The sequence below is a fragment of the Motacilla alba genome, chromosome 3, assembly GCF_015832195.1.
Source record: "Motacilla alba alba isolate MOTALB_02 chromosome 3, Motacilla_alba_V1.0_pri, whole genome shotgun sequence".
Taxonomy (NCBI): Eukaryota; Metazoa; Chordata; class Aves; order Passeriformes; family Motacillidae; genus Motacilla; species Motacilla alba.
This window is the reverse complement of record NC_052018.1, coordinates 74,243,949-74,265,215: the sequence shown is the minus strand read 5'-3', so window position 1 is coordinate 74,265,215 and position 21,267 is coordinate 74,243,949.

Genomic DNA, 21,267 nt, shown 5'->3' with positions numbered 1-21,267 from the left:
ATGGGGTCAGCCTTGGCCAGAAGTGGGTCCATCTTGGAGGAGCTAGCTGACATTGGCTCTGTTGGATGTGGGAGAAGCTTCTGGCTGTTTCTCAGAGTAGCCACGCTTAAAGCTCCCCCACTACCAAAACCTGACCCCACAAACTCAACACATCTCCCAAGGGGCTGCTGTGCAGGGAGAACCACAGCTCCAGCCAGTGGGATGCTAGCCTTTTTACATACACTTTGAGGGTAACTACAGGATGGAAGGGTGGGTAGATAGAAATTTAATTTAGATGTAATACCTTCTTGACATTTTTTGTGAAATCTACCAAAAGATAAAAGAGAAAGACCAGTTCAGAGAAAAAACAGTGGAAGAGAAGGATTACTCTGCTCAATGTCCAGAAGGAGATGGCCATAGTGGCAGGCTGGCCAGCGGATGTGGCTGGTGGGCTCGCATCATGCCTTTGGTGGCCATGTCAGCAGAACCAGCTCATGAGTTGGGGCTGATATTGTAGTTCAGGGCATGAAAAGAGCACAGATTTAGAGGACCCTGGGAAGTTGATGTTCCTTTTAATGCTTATAGAGCAACATTTCAAAGCTTACTAAGCATACTGCATTTTATCATGATTTTCTCCATGTTGTCATAGCTGTGTATGACAAACATACGGTAAGATTTTCTTTTTCGTTGCAGGTATTCCATCTGGGATTTTTGGAAAGATAAGACTTGGTTTTGCACAGGTTCTTGTTTCCTACCACATTTAAAGAGAGAAGGACATATGCAGTGTTGCATCATGCCTTGCACAGAGAAGATGTGGCTGATAAGCTTTGAGAAGCCAACTCATATCTTCCTCCAGCTGGGGACTGGGACTGGGTTGTGGTATTGGCTGGGCCTACAAGGTCTTTCTTGTTGGCAGGTTCCATTCTGCTTTAGGTGGCCCTGCTTGATGCTTCCTGTTCTAGCAGTTCAGAAGGAGGTAGGTCATCAGTGCACACTGCTAAATAAAGTCAGTGTAGACAGTCTAAAGCTAAATCTGTTTTCTGATATTTATGATAATGAAAATGGACCTGATTTACTATTCTTCTCCCCACAACAAATGACAACTTACTTCACGTGGTGAAATTTAAATTTCATGTGGTGTCTCTTCTATTTATATATTACATTTCTTAGAGGAGTGATCACTATAAATTTGTGAGCCTGCAAGAGAGTCAAAGTGGACAGATAAGTTCAGAGCCATCTGTGCCTTGCTTCTAGGAAGGAAAGGCAAAGGAAAGAAAATTAAAATTATACATCAAGGTAAATAACATTTGGTGACGATTAGTGGAAACTGAAGGGAAACTTGAAAAAAGTCTAGAGAAGAACATCTTGCTATGGAAGGTTATTAATGATGGTTAAGTATATAACAGATACAGCTCTGCTTTGGATCTTTGTAGGGTAATCTTGTTATTTATAATTGTGGAAATTCTGGGGAAATTTTCTTGCTACAGAGTAGCAAGAGATAGTATTTGAATCTTTAAAAATTTGGACAAGATTGAAAAAAAATGTTTCAGATTAAGTGAAAATGATAACAGTTTCAAATCGTCAAAACAGTTTGTCTCATGAAGCATCTAAAATATTTTGACATTTTTGGTTAGTTTTCAGATACTATAACAAATGCCAAGGAAATGGTTTCACAAAACCACTGAAAGTGGTTCCTAACCTACATTTTATGCTGCTGCCAAGCAGGGTAATTCCCTCCAACTGCCTCCTATGGCAGTTGGTACAAATCCTTTGTTACCCCTTGTGAGTTAAGGGCTCATAGCCTCCTCAGAAAATCTATGCTAAGTACAGCTAAAAAAAAAAGGTGAAAATTTCACCATCAAATTTTCCTACACCAGTAGATCTTATTTGTCTTCTGCATGTCCTTCAGGCTGAAGAGGAAATTAAATTACACCTCCTCTAGTGTGGATGAATGACACAAGACCTGGTGGTAATGATGTTACCACTGAGCAGTGCTTTTCTCTCCACCATTTGGAGCATAGCTCAGTTCCTTTTATGATGAGTTCCTTAAAACAATTTCTTCATTTTTGATTGAATGAACTCCTTTGTGTAACCTGAGTGAAAAAATCATCTAAGTTTTATTTACTCTAGAAAACAAAATCTAGTAATTAAAAAGCTATTTTGAAGGTGAAACTGCTTATCCACCAACTCAAGGCCCCTTTCCCTACAAACTGAAAAACCCATTGCCTGTGCAAATTTCTAGCTGATATTCATAGTCAGTTTTCTTTGAATTGATGATATTATGTAAAACAACTGTAAATACTGATGCAGCTTTCATATTTCTAATGAAATCTTCATCTTTCATTTACATTTACTCTCTTTTTGTTAGAAATATATATTGAATTATTATAAATTATATTATCAATTTGGCCTATATATATAAGGCTCAGCTAAACAAGTCAAATTAATATTCTTCCACCAAAGTCTTTGAAGCTCTTATTTCCTTTTACTGTAGCTTTATCATTCCCAGATATTTATTAAAGTCAATACAAATTGATGTAATAATATGTATAGTATTATTTAATGTATTTAGTATGTAACAACTGGAATTAGTTTATGAATTTGTGATTCACTGAGGATTAGGGAAAGTAGACAACAACAGCTTCTTCCACAAGAAGCAGTGGCTGAACACTGAAATGAAAGTTTTTTGTCAAAATAGAAAATATGTGATCTGGATTTATGGCAACCACAGACAGCTGTGATGCTTCAGGACAAAACATGGTAGTATTATTTCTGAAGTATTTGTGCTTAGTCCTATCTAATAGTTAGGGATGATAAAGTAAAAAGCTATCTAATTACCAGAAAACTGGTAATTTTTTCATTTGTTTCTTATCCTGTATTAGATAATCCAGATACTGTTTTTATTGTGATTTGTGGTCTCATTTCTGAAAAACTTTTACAAAAATACGGAGCCATTAAAGTAGTTACTACTGGAACTTTAATTGCTGTTCTAGATTTTCTTTGCTCATCTTTTTGCTGTTCAGATTTAAACCAATGAATTTCTTGTGGGCATCAGACCAAGTTTTGCTTCGAGCCCATGTAATTTATTTTTTATTTTTGCTAGATCAAGGATGTTTTTATAAAAGCAAATTCTAGGTTCTGTATTCAATTACAGAAATACAGAATGGAAAAAATAATACTAAGATACAGAAAATGTACTGTTTGGAACAATGCATGAATTATGAGTATTTATGGTTGATAGTTTGATTTCTAAGAGAGACTTATTTATGAAAGGTAAAATCATATTATTAATGTATTTCAGGCAAATGATAATGTATATTAACAATCTTTCTCATAAGATTATAACAGAAAATCATAATAGCTTTGTATTTTTTTTTCTGATTCAGATTTAAACTGGATTCAGCTCATAACAACATTGGTAAAAATAGTACTGTGTTCAGAAGCTTTTTGCAGTCTGTGGTGTTTTCAGGCCAGTGGATATATGTGTTGGGTTTACATTTCAAAAACAGCTTCTTATACAAAAGAACAATATCACCACACATACTAATAGTGAAAACAGAGATCGAAGAACCCAATGTACTTTTTACATTGGAGTTAATTTGGCATGAGCACAGTGTTTGTTATTGAAAGTATTGTGTGCTCTGGGATTTTCAACAAAACAGGGTTTTTTTAACAGACTTTTCAATGCAGGAAACACTTTCTACTTTGTTTTCATTAACCTCTTGTTCTTGTCTTAGGCTGCATGAGGCAGCATTCCTTAAAAATAATTTCCAATTGCTGTTGTTCTCTCTAAACAATTTTTATCCCTCTCAGGTTTTCTATAAATATCCGTTGATTTGTAATTTGGTTTTAAAACATGTTACTGAAGAAAGACATGGAAATCATGGTTTTAAGATGGCTTTATTGCTTGAAATAGAGGATTTAATTCCTGTTCATTTTTTTCTGTTCTTTCTTTTTATTTTCATAAAGGCACATATTGGGGTTTTTTGTAGTAATGGTACAACTGTGCAAAACTCATTAAGCTTATTACATAAACATAAGCATTGTGTGAAAGTATGCTAGGGTGAGGTTCTAAAATACCTTTACCTAATTAAGAACCAAGGATCCAGCTGCGAAAGTAGTACTGCTCATGGAAATCCATCTTGTAAAAGAAGTAGGGGTTAGTGGTAAGTGGCAGAAAGTCAGTTTTGTTGCAGTGAGCTGTACCCACGTTATTACTGTTGTTGTCTGCTACAGCCGCTGTAGGCGCACAGGCAAAGCATTTGTCTTGGAAACTTCACTCAAGGTGAGCTTCACTCAAGATGGAAAAGTGGATGCCATGGTATGAAACAATTGAGTCAATTGTGTGGTATCACCTAGTTCAGAAACAGAAAAGTGCTCCAATTTAAAAACTATCTGCAAATCTTTGTTGCTGTCTTCTTGACACAAGAATGCTTGGATGCTTGGATGTATTTGGAAACCATTTGGGCTTTTTAGCCCCAAACTCATCCCAGACTCAGGAGATTCATTTTGAGTTTAGTAGGCAGTGGGATATACAGAAGTAACAATGTTCCTTGAGTACAAACTTTTGAAATTTCACATCTAATATCATAACTTGTTGTGAGACACTGCTACATTTTTAAGACTCCCTTAAGATTTGTTCAGAGAGCACATGTTTCTTTAAGGCCTAAAATTATTTTCATTGCTTCATTTTAAAAAATCCTCTGTGTGCTTTGATTTTAGTTTATTTGCACACTCAGTCTGGTGCAAGATTTCCCTCTGGTGGTTGCAACATGCACAAAGTGTCTGAAAGTGCAATGTCGTCTCTGTACTATCCTAGAGTTTTGTCATTTTACACCAAAAGGATGCACATGTACGACAGACCTGAAATAGATGTCATTACTTTGTAGATGTAATCGAAGTTTTTACTGCTTGTACGAAGAGAATCATATCACAGAGCACAGTGTAGTCACGTTTTATTTTTTCTCCAAGTCAGATCTTTTTTATTGTGGACTGGAGTTGTCTTTGTGTAACAGAGGATCTGAACCCAGTTATAACAGCACACATTACCAGTTAGTTCAACTTTCTCCATCAGTTGTGAGAGTATTGTCCAGTAAGCAGAAATAATTTTTTTCCTCATAGCAGATGGTAGTGTCTCCAGAGAATTAAATCTCTGCCCCTTTTTCACTTTACCTGTAAATTCCTGTCCTTCTAAGACACAGCAACACATAACAAAAGGGACAAAACATCACAGGTCCATTTCATGCTCATTTGCTGGCAGCTCTTTGGTGAATTCCTCTTCTGTTTAGGATTAATCAATAGAAATTAGCAATAGGAGAGGAAGTTTGAAATCCATGCTCAAGCTGCTTTTAATTACTGTTCTCTTTTGGGGTTAAATTATTACAGAGTCACAGAATGGGTAAGGATGGAAGGGACCACAGTGGGTCAGCTGGTCCAACCTCCCTGCTTATGCTCAGTTAACAGTGCCTACTTGTTTTGTCTTAGGGAGTAACTGGTTTTGCTGCACTTTCCAATAGGTAAATTGATCCTCCTTCCACCCAGAAAATTCCACATAAACTTTACTGCCAGGGATTAAGAAGAACCATTGGACAGAATTGCACTCACCTTGTGGCAGTCCACTGCAGAGGCAAGTGTCTCTACACGTAGAGCTTTCTCTCCAGATTTGTTTGTACATGGTACTGATGGCTTCTTCATAAACTCTGTGTAACCAAATGGTGTATTTATGTATATATTTATATATGTATTTATATATTATGTATATATTTGTAGACTTGTGTAGTGCTTCCTAATTTATGAACTTCCAGGTCTCATTTTCATCCAGCTTTTATCTTCCTTAAATTTCTTTGTCAGAAGTCCTAAGCATCCTGCTGTTTAATATTTATTGGCTTTGCAGGTCACTTCAGGATCACTTCCTCTGCTAGACAGCCCCTGACTAACTGTTCAGCAGGGTAGACTTCATGTGGTTTGTGACTGAATTTTAGTCCCTTTATATTAGCACTCATTATATTTTCTTCTTGAATATGCATGTATTTGAATACCAGAGGATTGCTAACATCTCACCATGTTAGTCTCATGGATACTAAGGATGTAGCAGCCAAGCCACTGCTCCACTTGGGACAAAAAGTTGGCATCAGAAGCTTGGATAAGAAATGGGCAGTGAGAGAAATGTAGTGCATATATCTAACAGGACACGATAGGAAAAAATGTAGGGTGCTTTTTCATTTCCAGAGAAACCTTTACTAGGACATGCTGACTGATCTTTAGCTTCATGTAATTTGAGTCACTTTTAGAGTGTTGATCATATTTAACTTTAACAGGTTAAACCATCCGACAATTAATGGAAGTGTGGTGTAGAAATGAAGAAAAAAGAAGTTCCAAACCAAACTGATTTGGAAGTTTGCCACTGTCACAATAACTCTGCTGTGGTGAAACTGGAATTGGCAGCTTGCAAGGCAACAGAAATCTCTCCATGGGAGCTTTTACAGAGGCCAAGATAAATTACATGTACTTCAAGCCCCCTGGAGTATTCTAAATGGTAGACAGTAAATAAGCCATGATTAAATGAGAGTAGCTCGTGTCAACTGAATTATTACACTGCATTGTGGATACTGTTACTAAGTTGCTAGTAGTGTACATTCAAAACTAGTAAACAAATCACAGTAACAAGTACTAATTCAGGAAGAGCAAGACCTCAAGCTGTGCTGTTGCAAACGGAGGAAGTCGTGAGCACAGTCTGAAACTGCTTATCCAGAAAGCCAGAAGGAAGTAGTGGATAAAGTACTGAGTATTTTACTCAGGATAAAGCTGAGTTTGGAGGTCACACCACTGTTACATTCTTGAGCGGGCTGTTTGGGGCAGACAGCTATCCATGCTGCCAGCAGCTGGGTGAAAAGGAGGTATTTTAAAAAAATAAAGAGAAAAATTAGTCTATGCTCTACTTTGTGGCTGCTTCTAAAGACTCCAGCTTGCTAGTTAAGCAGCTGCCAGCATCCTGCCAGGAGAGGACCTGCCATTCACTTGGAGAAAGAATAAAATAGTTAGGAACATCAATGTTAAGGTGCTCACACTTTACAGAAAATTGTTGCAGCAGGCCAAGTTCAACCAAGCTGTTCTCAGCTGGGATTGAGGAACAGTGTCACTCCACCACACTGGAAGGGCTCCAGTGCTGCTCCTCTTCACTTCAGTGGCATGATGGATGTTCTAGTAGCAAATATTGAGACAAATAACACAGGCAGAACTGGCCATAGGTTAGAAATAATTTGCCACTCTTTGATGTCTGTAGTCATAGTATCACAGTAATGAATTTTATCAGTTATCAAATAGCAGCTTTCAAATGCACCAGCCACTGTGGTCACATGGAGCAAATAACTTTATACAAATAAATGTCTGTGCTCCTCACCTCAAATAAATTTGTGATTTCCTATTATGTAATCAAAAAATACATATTGTATAAGAAGACTGAATCTCAAAGTATAATAAAAACCAGGCAAATATAAACATGTCACAAACCCATTAATAAACCCATTAATAACTCTAAAAAGTATGATAAATCTACACACTTTCTAAATGTATTAATGTATTTGTCAGTCCATCTCTTATGACAAAAGACTTGAAGATTCTAATTAAATCCTAAATTTAATTAATTCTAGGAACCATCTGGGACTCCCTTTTGTTTAGTTGATATCAGTCTTGTTTTTCACTAAAATCATTATGAGGTGTGAAGTGCTAGATGTTGCTCTGATATTACTGATAGCTCTGTTTTTCTCTATAAAAGCAGTTGGCTAGCTAAGTATTCTTGGAAATTATTCTGTACTATTAAAATAAAATATTTAATGAGATTTCTGTGTTTGGGCATGGTATTTTTCATGATGTCAATTTAGACATGTCCCACAGCATACATAAGTTAATGCAAATTAATGTCAGACTTCACCTGGTTAATGTTATTGTTGGGTTTTATGTTGTATAGAATCATAGAATGGGTTGGGTTGGGCTGGAAGGGGCCTTAAAATTCTAAACCTCTTGCCATGTGCTGGGATGCCACCCACCAGACCAGGTTTCTCAAATTTGCATCCAACTTGGCCCTGAACACTTCCAGGGATGGGGCATCCGTAGCTTTTCTGGGCAACCTGTCCCAGTGCCTGACCAAACTTAAAAGTAAATTATTTCTTCCTAATATCTAACTTAAACCTTTTAAACCCTTTTATCTTAAAGCAAATTCCCCTTGTCCATCACTATGTGCCCTTGTCCCTCTCCAGCTCTCATGCAGGCTCCTTTAAGGTACTGGAAGGCTGCTGTAAGGTCTCACCTGGGAGCCTTCTCCAGTCTGAGCAGCCCCATCCCTGTCAGTCTGCCTTCCCAACAGAGGTGCTCCAGCCTTGTAATCATCTTTGTGGCCCTTCTCTGGACTTGCTCCAACAGTCCATGTATGTCCATGTTTACAGAAGGGCAATATAACACATGAAGCTCTCGCATACTTATTTGCATAAGTAGATAAAATAAAATAAAGAGTAATTTTGGTTTGGGGTTCTATGATTTTCAACATAGAAGGATCAAGATCTGTGCCTGGATTGTTAGGTATCAGAGCAGTGATGATGAAGAATGATAAATCATTCATCAGATTTTGGAGAATGTAGCGAGTGCAGGATAAGTCCAGCACTTCAATGCTTGTTTAATATTTTATATTCTCTGCTACTTACAAGAAAATTGCCACTACTGATTTATGTCTCTTTTTTTCTGTTTATCTATATGCCTTGAGTTTACGGCTGCAACTTCACTATTAATAATATGATTTTAAAAAGCAAAAGAGCAATTTACAAATCATAACTTCTCATTGCTGTCTCCAGTAGGAAGAAACTTGTGCAACTGCTTCAGGGTTTAGGAAAATTCTTCTCCCGAAACTCCTTCAGAGAGTGGAATGGGAAGAGGATTCCCCTGGGTGCCCCTGTCACTGGCAGTTCTTTTGCAGAGCTACAAGTTTGGCTATGAGGCTTCTGCTGGGGTCTGCAGGCCTTGGTACATGGGATTAATTTCCTAATGCTGTTTTTTGGGGACTTGATTAAAACTGTTAGAGCTTTCAATTAGATTTATACTTGTTTTTTTCAGGGGAATTTGTAAGGTTTTAGCAGTGTCAAAAAATTAGGCATACATAGACCTACTGACTTGGTTAACACTTCCAGTTAACACATCAAATGTTTTAAAGTCACCAGAGTAGAAGACCTGTGAAAGTGTAAAGTATTTTTTCTTATTTACTTTGTCTAATATTTATTAGGCAACTGCCTGAGATAAAACATGTTGCTCTTTGTGATAGTTTTTAAACGAAAAAGTCTGTTAAAGCAGAGATTCCCCACAAACACTTTACAAGCCAATCATCAGCTTGTTCCCCTGTTCCTTGCTTGCTCCTGCTGGCTGCCAAGGTAGTGGTGCCAAGTGTCACTTCAGTACCATGCAGAAGTGGTACTTCTGCCTCACAGGGAGCAGTTTGACTTATTTGGCCATATTTGCTGAGGAACTGCTGTGTTGCCAGGAGCAGGAGTGGCTTCATGTGGTTTTGACTGAAAGGTGCAGACCAGGAAGAACTGCAGGGATCAGGGCTTTAGAGAACTTCTGTTTATTCAATAATTCCCTGACAACCAGCAACAATGAGAAAGCAAACATTGAAAAGGTTCATCATAGAGCCAGTTTTCGTGCTCAGTTTCTTATACAAACCAAAGTCAGCTACCAGCCTAGGCAGTTACCAGCCTAAACAATTTCTTAGGTATGAAACCTCATGTGTTAGGACCACAACCCCTGCTTTCCTGAACTTCAAATATATTAAATGGATGAAGAAGGTAAATTATGATGGACAGTTACTGGAATTTCTTTTATTTTTGCTGGAATAAAAGCTGACAGTGTCACATTTGCCACTCAGACACCTCCCTGTCAATGTCGAGGTTGGAATATATTTTCCTTGATGATGATGTCAAAATTGCCTCACAAAATCCAGTTCTTCATAATGCCATGCTTGAGGTGCCTAAAGAGAAGTATTTGTTCAGAGAGATTCAATGCCATGCTTGAGGTGCCTAAAGAGAAGTATTTGTTCAGAGAGACTCTTGGTAAATATTCCCTTTTTCCAGATCCCACCATTCTTAATCTTGAGATTGTATTTCCTTCATTTATACTTTGGAGAAAGCATGACCAGGACATGGAGTCTCCATGCATCTGGTACAAAATGTGATGTCAGTGTCACAAGCCACAAACAGCCTTTTTATTTGCACCTTATTATAGATGATAACCTTTATGCTGGCAGCTGACAACTGCTCACCATTTGAACTTGGAGCCTATGAACATTTTAGTGGTTTTTGTTTTTGTTTTTGTTTTTGTGGGCATGTGTTGTTTTCTATACTTAAAAAAAGGTAAAAATACCCAAAACAAAAAAAAAAAAAAAAAAAAAACAAAAACAAACACACCAAAATCCCCTCCAAAATCACAATCAACTTGCATACAGTTTCTGGAGTCTGAAGGTACTCTGCCTTCAGCCTGGGCTAAAACAAAACCTCTCTTGTATAAAGAAAGAAAATAAACCACAGGATTTGCTACATCAGTATGACTACATCAGTATTCCAACCTTGACATTATTCATGGTGACTTTTGTCACGCTTCCCTAGAATGGATTTTGGAAACAAGGGCATGGAAGCAGACACTTTTAGGGAGGAAGACCATCCATCACAGCAGACTGCCTGATCTGACAAGCAGGGTACCATCTTCCAGTATGGCTGAGAAGATTGTACCTTCTTTATATCCAGGCTGGGTTGACAGTATGAGAGGGTCTTCCAGCAAGATCTTTTTAGAATTGAAAATCTACATTTTTTTCAAAGTTTTTTTCTCATGTTCTAATCATAAAGGGTGTGACTAAGTCATCTCGGACAGCCATGTCTTTTGTTGTTCCCCCATACACATATAAAAATACTTCATAGCACATCTAGTTTGACCAGTTTGGATGGAATAATTTATAATCAAAATTCTATTTATTTCAGTTGTCATATGAGGAACATCTTCTTGCAAAGGTTCACTCAAGAAAATAGGCATAACTTTAGGCACAGTTAAAGGTAACAATAAAAACTAAGAGTTTATGGCCATCCCCTTGTCCCCTATCCTGGAAACTCCTGGAGCTGGCACTGTTTTAGGGAAATATGACCTTACATTATTGCTTTCATAAAAGAAAATGAAATTTTAGCAAGTTTCATCTACTTCACTAATGAGTATAATACCTGTTGTTAGCTAACAAAATAAAAGGGGCTTTGCTTCATTCCCTCTCAGCCTCATAGGTTCAGAGAATCTTCTGTAGGAATGACAAAATATCAGGCTGGATAAACAATGGACAAGCAGATCATTGCACCATTGGTGTGCAGTAGGTGCTGCCACTGAACATGTTCCCAGAATCTGGAAAAGCTGTGTGTCTGTCAGGGCTGTGGAGCACGTGTGCAGGTAGGACGTGTATGCTGGGGTAGGTGCACCACGTGGGAAGCAAGAGCCAACCACCACCCCAACAGAGACCACCAAAAACCAGGCTTTCTGCAGCTTGGGATGTCTGCTTGCATTGTGGGGCCCTTTCTGATCTTCCTGATGATGCCAGCAGTGCAAAGAAATATGAGACTGAAGGGAATGAGAAACTTGAGGAAGAACACAGCATAAGATCTGTTCGAAGGTATTGTTTTCAAACTTGATGGTGTGTGGCAATCAGGGGTTTTGGTGTAGGATAAGCAGGATTTCAGCCATTGACACCGCAGCCAGAAGCTAAGCCACAGCAGCAGTGGCACAAACAAGCCTGGCCGTCATTGTACCAGATTTCCTGATGGAGCTTTGCCACTGTGAATTAGCTGTCGAGAGCCACTGCTCTACACTAGGGAGACAGCCTGAGAAAGAGAGAGGATGAAGACTATGGCTGAGTAAATGAAGCCTTCCTCATCCTGTTTTTTTTTGCCTCAGAGAAAAGACTGCTTGAAATGGCAGGCAAAAGCCATCAAGCTGTCTAGGGTGACCAGGTGGAACAAGTACATGGTCTGTGGCTTCTAAGTTTTCTAATCAAAGCAGAACTTCCACAGAGTAATTATGCTGCTCATTAATCTCTTCCCAAATGCCACAGTTAGCAAGGTGTTTATTGTTACTGCCAGCAGTTCATTGAGAGCAGAACTGTTCTGTGGCTCTGCCACTTTTTTTGGGGTTCTCAGGAAGGGCTGAAGCATAAGAAGGAAAGTGTCTGAAGTCTGCTATGCTTCATCATACAAATTTCTCTTCCCCTTCCCCAGTGGTATGATTCCTTTAATGCATTTCTGAAGAAAGCAAGTACAGTTAGTACTACGAGCTCAGGAAAAAGCTCATACAGTAAGAAATATATTTATAGGATTCTCTTTGGGTGCATTTACCTGTCCAGCTACATTTAGCTAACATGTAAGGCCACAGACAAAATGCTGACTTGAATTTTAAAAGGAAAAGTCTCACCTACACTCAAAGTCCTTTTTTTGTTACTGGAAACAGTGTAGGTTTAGGATAGCAAAGGACATGCATTAATTTGGTCCCATTAAGCTTTAAAGACATATAATATGAAGAACTAGTAGTGCTATGATGTACCTTATTATGGTAAAGGTAGTTGCTTTAATATTGCCACACATTTAAAGAAGTAACACAGCATTCAAGAGTAGTGAGTTTGGATCTTCCTGAGCCTGTGCCAGACAGGTTTCAAATCCACAGGTCAGCCTTCTTCCAAAAAATGCCTTAACTGAGGGGTGAGGCATTTTCAGTCTAAGCCATTCTCTTTGTACTTGTTGAAGTTAGGTCACAGGACAGAGTGGATTCGTGGTATCAAGAAGGAAAATAAAAAGCAAGCCTAACTTATAAAGCTAGTTTGGTTTTTTTTTTTTCCTGGAAGTAGTGAATGTGGACTTTGGTCCCTATGCAGAACTGCTTATGTTTTTTCCACTGGTAAGTCTTCTAACAGAATGTATAACCAGCCATCCAGAGCTAAAAGGAAAACCTTCCCCACTTTTGCATTAATGTATGCCTCAGAAATATCTTGAGATACATAACTTTAACCTGCTAGTGGACTTGAGAAGTCTTAGGGTGAATGGGGAGCTTTTACATGCTCAGGAGTACTTTGTAAGTTCTCTTTAATTCAGCATTCCTGTATCAGATAATAATTATTGTTACAAGGTATGATTGCAGCAAGCAGGTTTTACAATTTAAATAAAATAAGAAAAGCAGATTTTGGTTATTCTATTCTGAACATGCAAACCACCAGGAAACATGAAAGCAACATTGTTTTCATGTCTAAACAGTTTAGCAAGAGATTTCTAGTCCAATGCAAAAATACTTGTCTTAAGCTTCTCTTTTTTTTTTCTCTGGTGATTATTTTTAGGCTTTTCTCTTTCTCCTGGGATTATTTCTCACCTAGCAGCCATGATGCCACCCCTTCCATGCTTTCCACTTACTTTCATTCCTGTCCAGTTCCCATCACAAATTGCTCCCAAGCTGGGAGCCTGGAATTCTCACATCTCCCTTGGCAATGTGCAGATCCCTTCTACTTGGCGAAGCAGATCCCTGGAGTTCATGCCAAATGTGAGCAGTTCAGACAGTTCAGAAATCTCAGGACAACATGTGCAGCTTCCAGACTCAGGTGGGCAAAAAGAGCTGGGAAGGAAATCTGAACCTAAGTCTATTGTGCAACTCCTGTGAATCTTTTCCTTTGATAGTGATTCTAACTGATTTTACTGCAGGTCAGGGGAAGGTGCTTGGGTTTTATGGGGCTTGCAATAAAAGCTTTTAAAGTATTGTAAACTTGATTATTATTTTTTTTTTACTTCTCAAATCACAGTCATCCTGCCTCTCATGCTGAGAGAAGTTGCACCTTGTAGATAAAAATGGAGAAGTCATTCAGGCTGGGGAAGCAAAGTTATATGAAGTAGGGAATATGTTATATTTAGGGAGAAAAGCATAAGTAGGATGTGGCTATACCTTCCAAAGGTGTGAGAACATGTTTCTGTAGCTAAGAAGGCCTGCTCACTGTCAGCAATCTTGGTTTTTCTCACACCAATATATAATTGCATCGCTGAGAGTTAAAACAATGTAAACTGCTGCTTGACATCTTCTCTCGGCGACACTTTGCCAGCCTTGTCTTCTGTGGGAAAATACTGAAGCGTAAGAAAGAATAAAAGAGCAATTTGCAAAAAATCAAAAGTTGATTTCAAAATGGGGGGAAGAGGAGCATAAAGAAGTTGGAATAAACATCTTAAAAGGGAAGAGAATATAAATGTAATCCAGACATGCATCCTGAATTACTTTGAACTTCTATAGTGAGACCTGACTGTGATACTGTGAGCCACTCCCATAGTACAATTGGCATTTTAATCTCATATTCCTCAAGCTAGCTCAGGACAGGTACTCTCACTGAAGGAGTCTAGTCTCCTTCTTGTCCTTGGAACTATTATTTTCTTGCTGGTTTACACTTAGCTTGGATCCCCTGCCCAGTGAAGTGTACAGGAGAGCTTCAGAAATATTTCTGACAGAACAAATGAGGGGGATTGGGAGGTAGTCTGTGGGTAGAACAATCACTGAATGACAGATCCACAGAACAGTTAGGGTTGAATCCTTTGCCAAGGCAGGGTCACTTCAAGCAGGTGACACAGGAATTCCTCCAGGTGGCTTTTGAACCTCTCCAGAGAGGAAGACCCCACGACCTCCCTGGGCAGCCTGTTCCAGTGTTCTGCCGTGCTTAGTCTAAAGTGTTAAGGTGGAACTTCTTGTGTTTATGTCCTTTACTCCCTGTCCTGACTCTGGGCACCAAGAAAAAGAGTCTGGCACCATCCTCTCAGCCCCTGCCTATGAGATACTTGTATGTATTGGTGAGGGCCCCCTCAGTCTTCTCCAGATTAAACAGGCCCAGCTCCTACAGTCTCTCCTCATAAGAGAGATGCTCCAGACCCCTCATCACCTTTGCTTTGCTGCCCTGCTGCACCCTTACCAGTTAATCCTTGTTTTTCTTAAACTGTGGAGACCAGAATTGAACACAACACCCCAGATGCGGCCTCACTAGGGCTGAACCTGCTGACACTGTTCCTGATGCACCCCAGGATCGCATTGGCTCCCCTGCCTGCAGGAGCACCGGAGCACTGGTGGGTCATGGTCAGCTTGCCATCCACCAATATCCCCAGGTCCTCCTCAGCAGAGCTGCTCCCTAGGAGGTCAGTCCCCAGCCTGTGCTGGTACCTGGTGTTGTTTCTCCCCAGGTGCAGGACCCTGCACTTGTCCTTGTTGAACCTCATTAGGTTTTTCTCTGTCCAACTCCAGCCTATCAAGGTCCCACTGAATGCAGTACAGCCTTCAGGTGGATCAGCCATTCCCCCCAGTTTTGTATCAACAGCAAACTTGCTTAGGGTGATTCCTATCCCTTCATCCAGGTTGCTGACAAACAGGTGCAATAAGACTGGACAGCAGGAAGGTGACGGCAAGAGCACACTGGGACAGGGGCTTTTTATTAACAACAGTGCTGACTTCAAACTGCCTCGTGTGTAAAACTAAGGCTTGAAAAGGCAAAAGCATTATAATATCAGGGTAACTTCCAGCTAGATCTGGACTGTTGTGATGAGCCTGGGTTTTTATTGCTGGATACACAAACATGAGCATATCAACAGTTTGCTTAACATTTCACAGTCTTATTTAAGGGATAAGCACTGAGCCATTGCTTCAGTCTACAGAGAGCCCCACATAAAACCTTTCCAGACAAGATGCTCAAGAAGAGAATAGAAAAGAAAAGAAAGGTGAATTACACAGCTGCTTCAACACATTGCTCTTGCCTTTCACTGGGAAGCACTGGTTGAAAATTAAAGAGCTTGGGCACCTCTCCTATTAAAGCATTCTGGAGGTGGCATAGCCCCACATGTGAGACCTGTGAGAAGGGTTCTCACACACAGAACACATGGGTTCTGCATCTCTTGCTGCTGTTAACTTACTGTGTCACCTCTACCTCCTCAGCCATATTCTGGTGCAAGGAAGGTGGGAAGGTTGCAGAAACAGCGCTGCTTGTCTCCAATGGGACTGGAGATGTTCAGGGATATTTGATGTGTAGCTGGGAAAGACTGAGGGATGAACACAAACTTTTGTATTCCTGTTGTTGGACCTGAAAGTCCTTCCAGTGTGTTGCAAATGACTTCAATAGCACTGGCTGTATTGACATGATGAAGTGAGTTATATAGTTCCTGCTACAGCAACAGTGTGTGATTTGAATGAGAAAGTAAAGGCTTTTTGCTCCAGTTGTCAGCCCTAACTACTTGACCTAAAAGAGTAACTTACCACTGGCTGACACTCATAAGAAAAATGAATTGAAGTAGAAGCTGTCTTCTTGTGGTGAACGTAGCCAGTAAGCTTCAATAGGAAGATGCACGCTTTTCCAATTTTGTGAAATAGAATAGAAAATGCCTGATTAGAAATTCCCATGTGTACAAATACTGCTTATTAAACTGTTTAATGAACTGGCTCACATAATTACAGACACACAAGTTGTTCAGTACTGTCTAGCAGTGCCTTCACTGCTGCATTCTGTAGTGAACACATTAAGCAAACACTACAAATCTCTTTTGGAAGGGAACAAACATCTTATCATTTATCCTTCCCATGATTCCAGCCCTAGATTTGAGGATCAAAACCCTCTTTTTGCCCACAGATTGCATCCTTCCACCTACTTAATTCAATTGTATTCTGAAAAATGTTTTCAGAAATCAAAACCTTGTGTATGTTGTTGAAAACACAAACATTTTTAATTATTTTAGGATGTTTCTTTTTCATTTATTAATTCTGTAAAGACTTTGTTTACATTGCCATTTTTCCTGCTGCTTAGAGAGCAGTCAATTAAAAGAAAGGGGTTTCTCTGAAACTTTCTGCTGCTAAAGAAGAACAAGGAGAACAACTAAAGGAGGAGATTTCTTCATCTCACTTTGGCACAGAGGGGAAGATGAAGACTGGAAATATAGAAGCCAGGTGAGAAATTATCAGTCACTCAAACTGCAAACACACGTTTTCCCTTGATGGTATATATACTGTTTTTGTTATATATGCAACACAACAGCTCTTTCCTTCACTTGAGAGTGGCAGGTGTGCATGGGCAAAAATTGGGCAGGTCTATGGCCTGGCAGCTGATCTACTTCTGTATAATGGAATGCTGATCTAGCCCATATAAATGAACTGGTTTTGTAACTGTGATCTTCAAAGCATAGAAGTAAGGCAAAAGCTGGCAGGGAGAGATAAAATCTACTGATATGCCCTCACTTCTGCAGTGGCCATCAGTTTATGATGGCAGCTCACTCATCCCTGTCTTCTGCCTCTCCAGCTGTGCCAAGGCCAATTTTATATGTCTATATGTTGAACAGGGCAGCAAAGTAACCCTTATTAAAATTATCTGGAGACAAGTGTAACATTTAACTTGGATCACTTTTCTGATCTAGTTCATCACTATACTGCAAAAGGGCACTGTGGGTCTGCTCACTATGGGCAAGAATAGCTGGGTTGGTACTGGTGGGGGAAAAAATGCTCAGAGTTGTTATCTTTCGTCAGCTGATGGAGATAGAAGCAGCAGGTGTTTGGCATGCTGAGCCTTTCATCAAGTATGAAAAAGAAGCAGCAAACTTGTAGGAAAGCACAGACTGTGAGCAAATGTCATGAGAATATTCGTGTGTTAACCATATGGGAGTTGGACAGAGAAGGAAGTCAGAGACCTCAAGAGCAGAAGGCTGGGAAGATGTGGCAGGACCATATGCATGTCTGGGCAAGTGGCCCTGTCCATGTATGCATTTTTGGAACAGCAGTGAGCTTCTGAAGTCTGTCTCCCAGTCACTCCTACTTGTTTTGCTTTGGTTCACATTGTGGTGTTTCCATGAGCTGGATGAAACTAAAGCACAGAATGGTCTCCAGCTCTTCATGATGTTTTCACTATGGCACCAGGCTATATTTGGTTTGAAGCAAGCTTCGCTGAAATGAGTATTGCCTAATGTTGAGTCCTCTTTAGCAAGAGTTTTCCCTACAAATCTAATACTATTAGCTCATGGTGTGGTAGCAGAGACAGACTGACAAACCAAAAGCCTGTCCATGGTACAGTGGTGCTGGGTAGAGATGGAGTGTAGGAAGGACAGTGATCTGCTGCACAATCAGCACTTCTATCAACCCTAGAATTTTTTAGTATTTAGTAGAAATTGTTAATAAGTGACTAAATTAAGGGTCAAGCACATTTCCATTGAAATATGTTCATGCATGCTGTACTATGCTTCATTTTGAGCCAGCTTTCATTTTGGCCCTCTACAACATTATAGAAATTATTTTTTCTACTCTATCACTCTTCACCATCTAATTCAAGCCACTCTATCAGAAATATAGTGAGTTCTTTGTGATTATCATCAACTCTAGCCTGAAAAAAATGACTGAAATGTTTTTTCTTTTGACTATTTTTTACCTATTTCTTAGGACTGACTGATACCAGCCAAAAAATGTTGCTTGCTGAAAGTATAATTAATGTTTCATCTAGACAGGATGTTTTAAAGTGAGAGTTGGGTTCACACAATAGGGAGATTTTGCTAACAAGCTTCCCATTTTAAAAGAATTGCAGAGACCATTTACAGTTCTTAACTCCATATCACCTCCACACAAATTATCAAAATAAAACTAACTAGAGAATGTTACAAATAAGTACCTTCTTGTTCCTTGTGTAGGAAGATCACACCAGCAATGTATTGGTATTAGACAGAAGACTTCTGAAAAATTTGTTGAAGAGCAACTCAAAACTTTTCTCATATAAAAACAGCAGAAGGAGCAACAGGTACTGTTGCCACAGGTGTATCCACTTTTTTTTTAAACAAATTCTCATGGACAGAGATATTGTGTGGGCTCTGTTTTGGTTCATTACATGGTAGCACATTTTTCCACTCTTCTTTCATGTGATAATGGAAGATTTTTTCCCCAAAGCAAAAAAGAGAAGGGCTGTATTACTCAGTCACAATCTAATCCTCCATGATTTTCCACTGAATTCCTCTCTTTCCACCTATTTTCTGGGTCATAGTTTGTGCCCAGGTCTCAAGACACTTGATTAAATTAGACATCAAGGTTGACTCCATTTGCTCCATAATAACTGGTCTCTTATGGGCCACTGCTGTGAGAATGGGGGCATTTCCAAATACAGGTTTTGTACAAAAGTCAAGTACAGTGATAGTGTTCTCCTTTTTGCTGTGGGTACAGTTTGAGATGAGCTTATGCCTGACACCTCTAGGTGTCAGACTCAGCACTTGGTTCAGCTTGGTTACTTGGAAGTTTCATCACCTGCATGTTTCATCGCTCAGAAATTTTCTCTATGTCTCCCTGGCAAAATAACATCTCAAAATGATGTGTTTCTGTAAAAACTATTGTAAAAACTACTGGAACTTCCCCTAAAAACAAAGAAGGACAAAACTTTTCTTATAACTTCTATCATATAGACATTTAGCACCATCTTAACCCTTTGACTCTACTAATGAATGAGTGAATGGAGGAATCACACAGCGACTGCTTCTAAAAAGGTGCTTCTCCCACCTTCCCTGGAATGTCAGTGCTGTTTCTTATGTACTCAGTTATCCATACCCAGGGTCTTTCAGACTTCTCGTGTCTCCATTTTTTCAGTTATTGTAAATACCTTCCTTTCTGGAGAATGATTCTGTCTTTGATTGTCAGGATTTAATTTTTATTTTCTTCCAGAGCAAACCAAAAACAACACTTCCAAAGGTTTTTCTGAAATGAAGAGAGGGCATGGCAAGGCTTAGAAAAATTAAACAGAGGCCTTTAAGAGAAGACAGCAAACAGTCCAGAGGAGTTGGTTTGAATTACTGGGGTCATTTCTCCTAGTCTCACCAAGTAAATAGAGGCATACTGCAGCCAGGGGAATACTCTCAGCTAAATCTGCAGGTCAGTAGCTCCATGCAGATGATACACATGAAAAAAAAAGCAGACTGTGCTTTGGCTGACAGGGAGAGAAAGGTTAAGACTGACTGTGAAGCAAAAGTAGTTGAACAAAGTGCAGAAGAAAAATAAGTGTTGGGGGAGATGAAGACTCAAAGGAAAATCTTGGTGACTCACCACAGAGAAGATGACCTGAAATCCTGCAACCATGTCCCAAAACAGTGACAGACATGAACCTACAAGTAGGTGAGAAAATGGAGACTCATCACATGAATCCTCTAGGAAAAGCAGGCCAAACTGCTGGAAGATCTGTGGAGGGTACTCAGCAAATGGACCTAGGTAGGGTGGCTCAGCCTCTGGAAGGTCATCTCATAGAGGGAGCAAAAACCCTCTAGGAAGTCCTCCAGATGCATTCTCCACTCCAGGATGTAGATACAGATCACATCAAGGAAGCAGAGGGCAGAACAGGTCATACAGAGGTGTGCCGGGCATGCAAGCAAGAATTTCAGTTTGTGCAAAGTGCTCAGCCATTTCTAATTTATTTTTATCTGTGTTCTTCACCTAGCTCCTATTTGTAATTTACAGCTGGGTTATGAACTGTTCATCAGCAGCTCCAAAGTGTCACAAATGCTCCTGGTATCCTTGGTTATTGCATTTCCTCAGGTCAAGGCCTGTTCTCTAGCCGTGACTTAACACAGTACTGTTCAGTCTGCAGTGGAAAATGTTATACATACATCTTGCATCTTGCTTTTGTTGTAGTGCTTTGTATTTCAGAGTAACTGGTCTGGATATGGAGGAGTGGTAGGCTGGACATAACCACACAGGGGCTCTATTTGCTCATTCAATTTGATTATTTTGATGAAAATTAATACTTATATTGACTGTTGCTGAGGCTTTCTCCATCCTGCTTTTAACCAGAATATTAGTCAAGCTTATTTAGAACAGAAAACAGCAACAGCAACGACATTAGGTAATTAATTACAAAGAGCAGCAGGATACAGGGAGTTTGTTTTTCTCTTAGTATCTGTGAGAACTTTCACATTTTGCTCCTGAGGTGCTAAACTCCATTATTGAGAGGGAAACATGAGGTCATGGCTGCCTCACGGCTGAGGTTATATGCCTGTAGCTCATATTTCTTTTCGAGTAATAGTGAAGGACAGATGGTGGCTGTACGTCATGAAGGGAGCTGGAAGCTCACTTTTTATTTGTTAGCAGGAAGCTCACAAATAATTTCACGTCAGATTAAAAATTAACTAAGAAGTTAGATCACAGTCTAGACATAGCATATATAAGCTCTGCTTGAGGGTATGTAAAGATTTGTATTCTTCCCACATTTCTGAGTGTTAA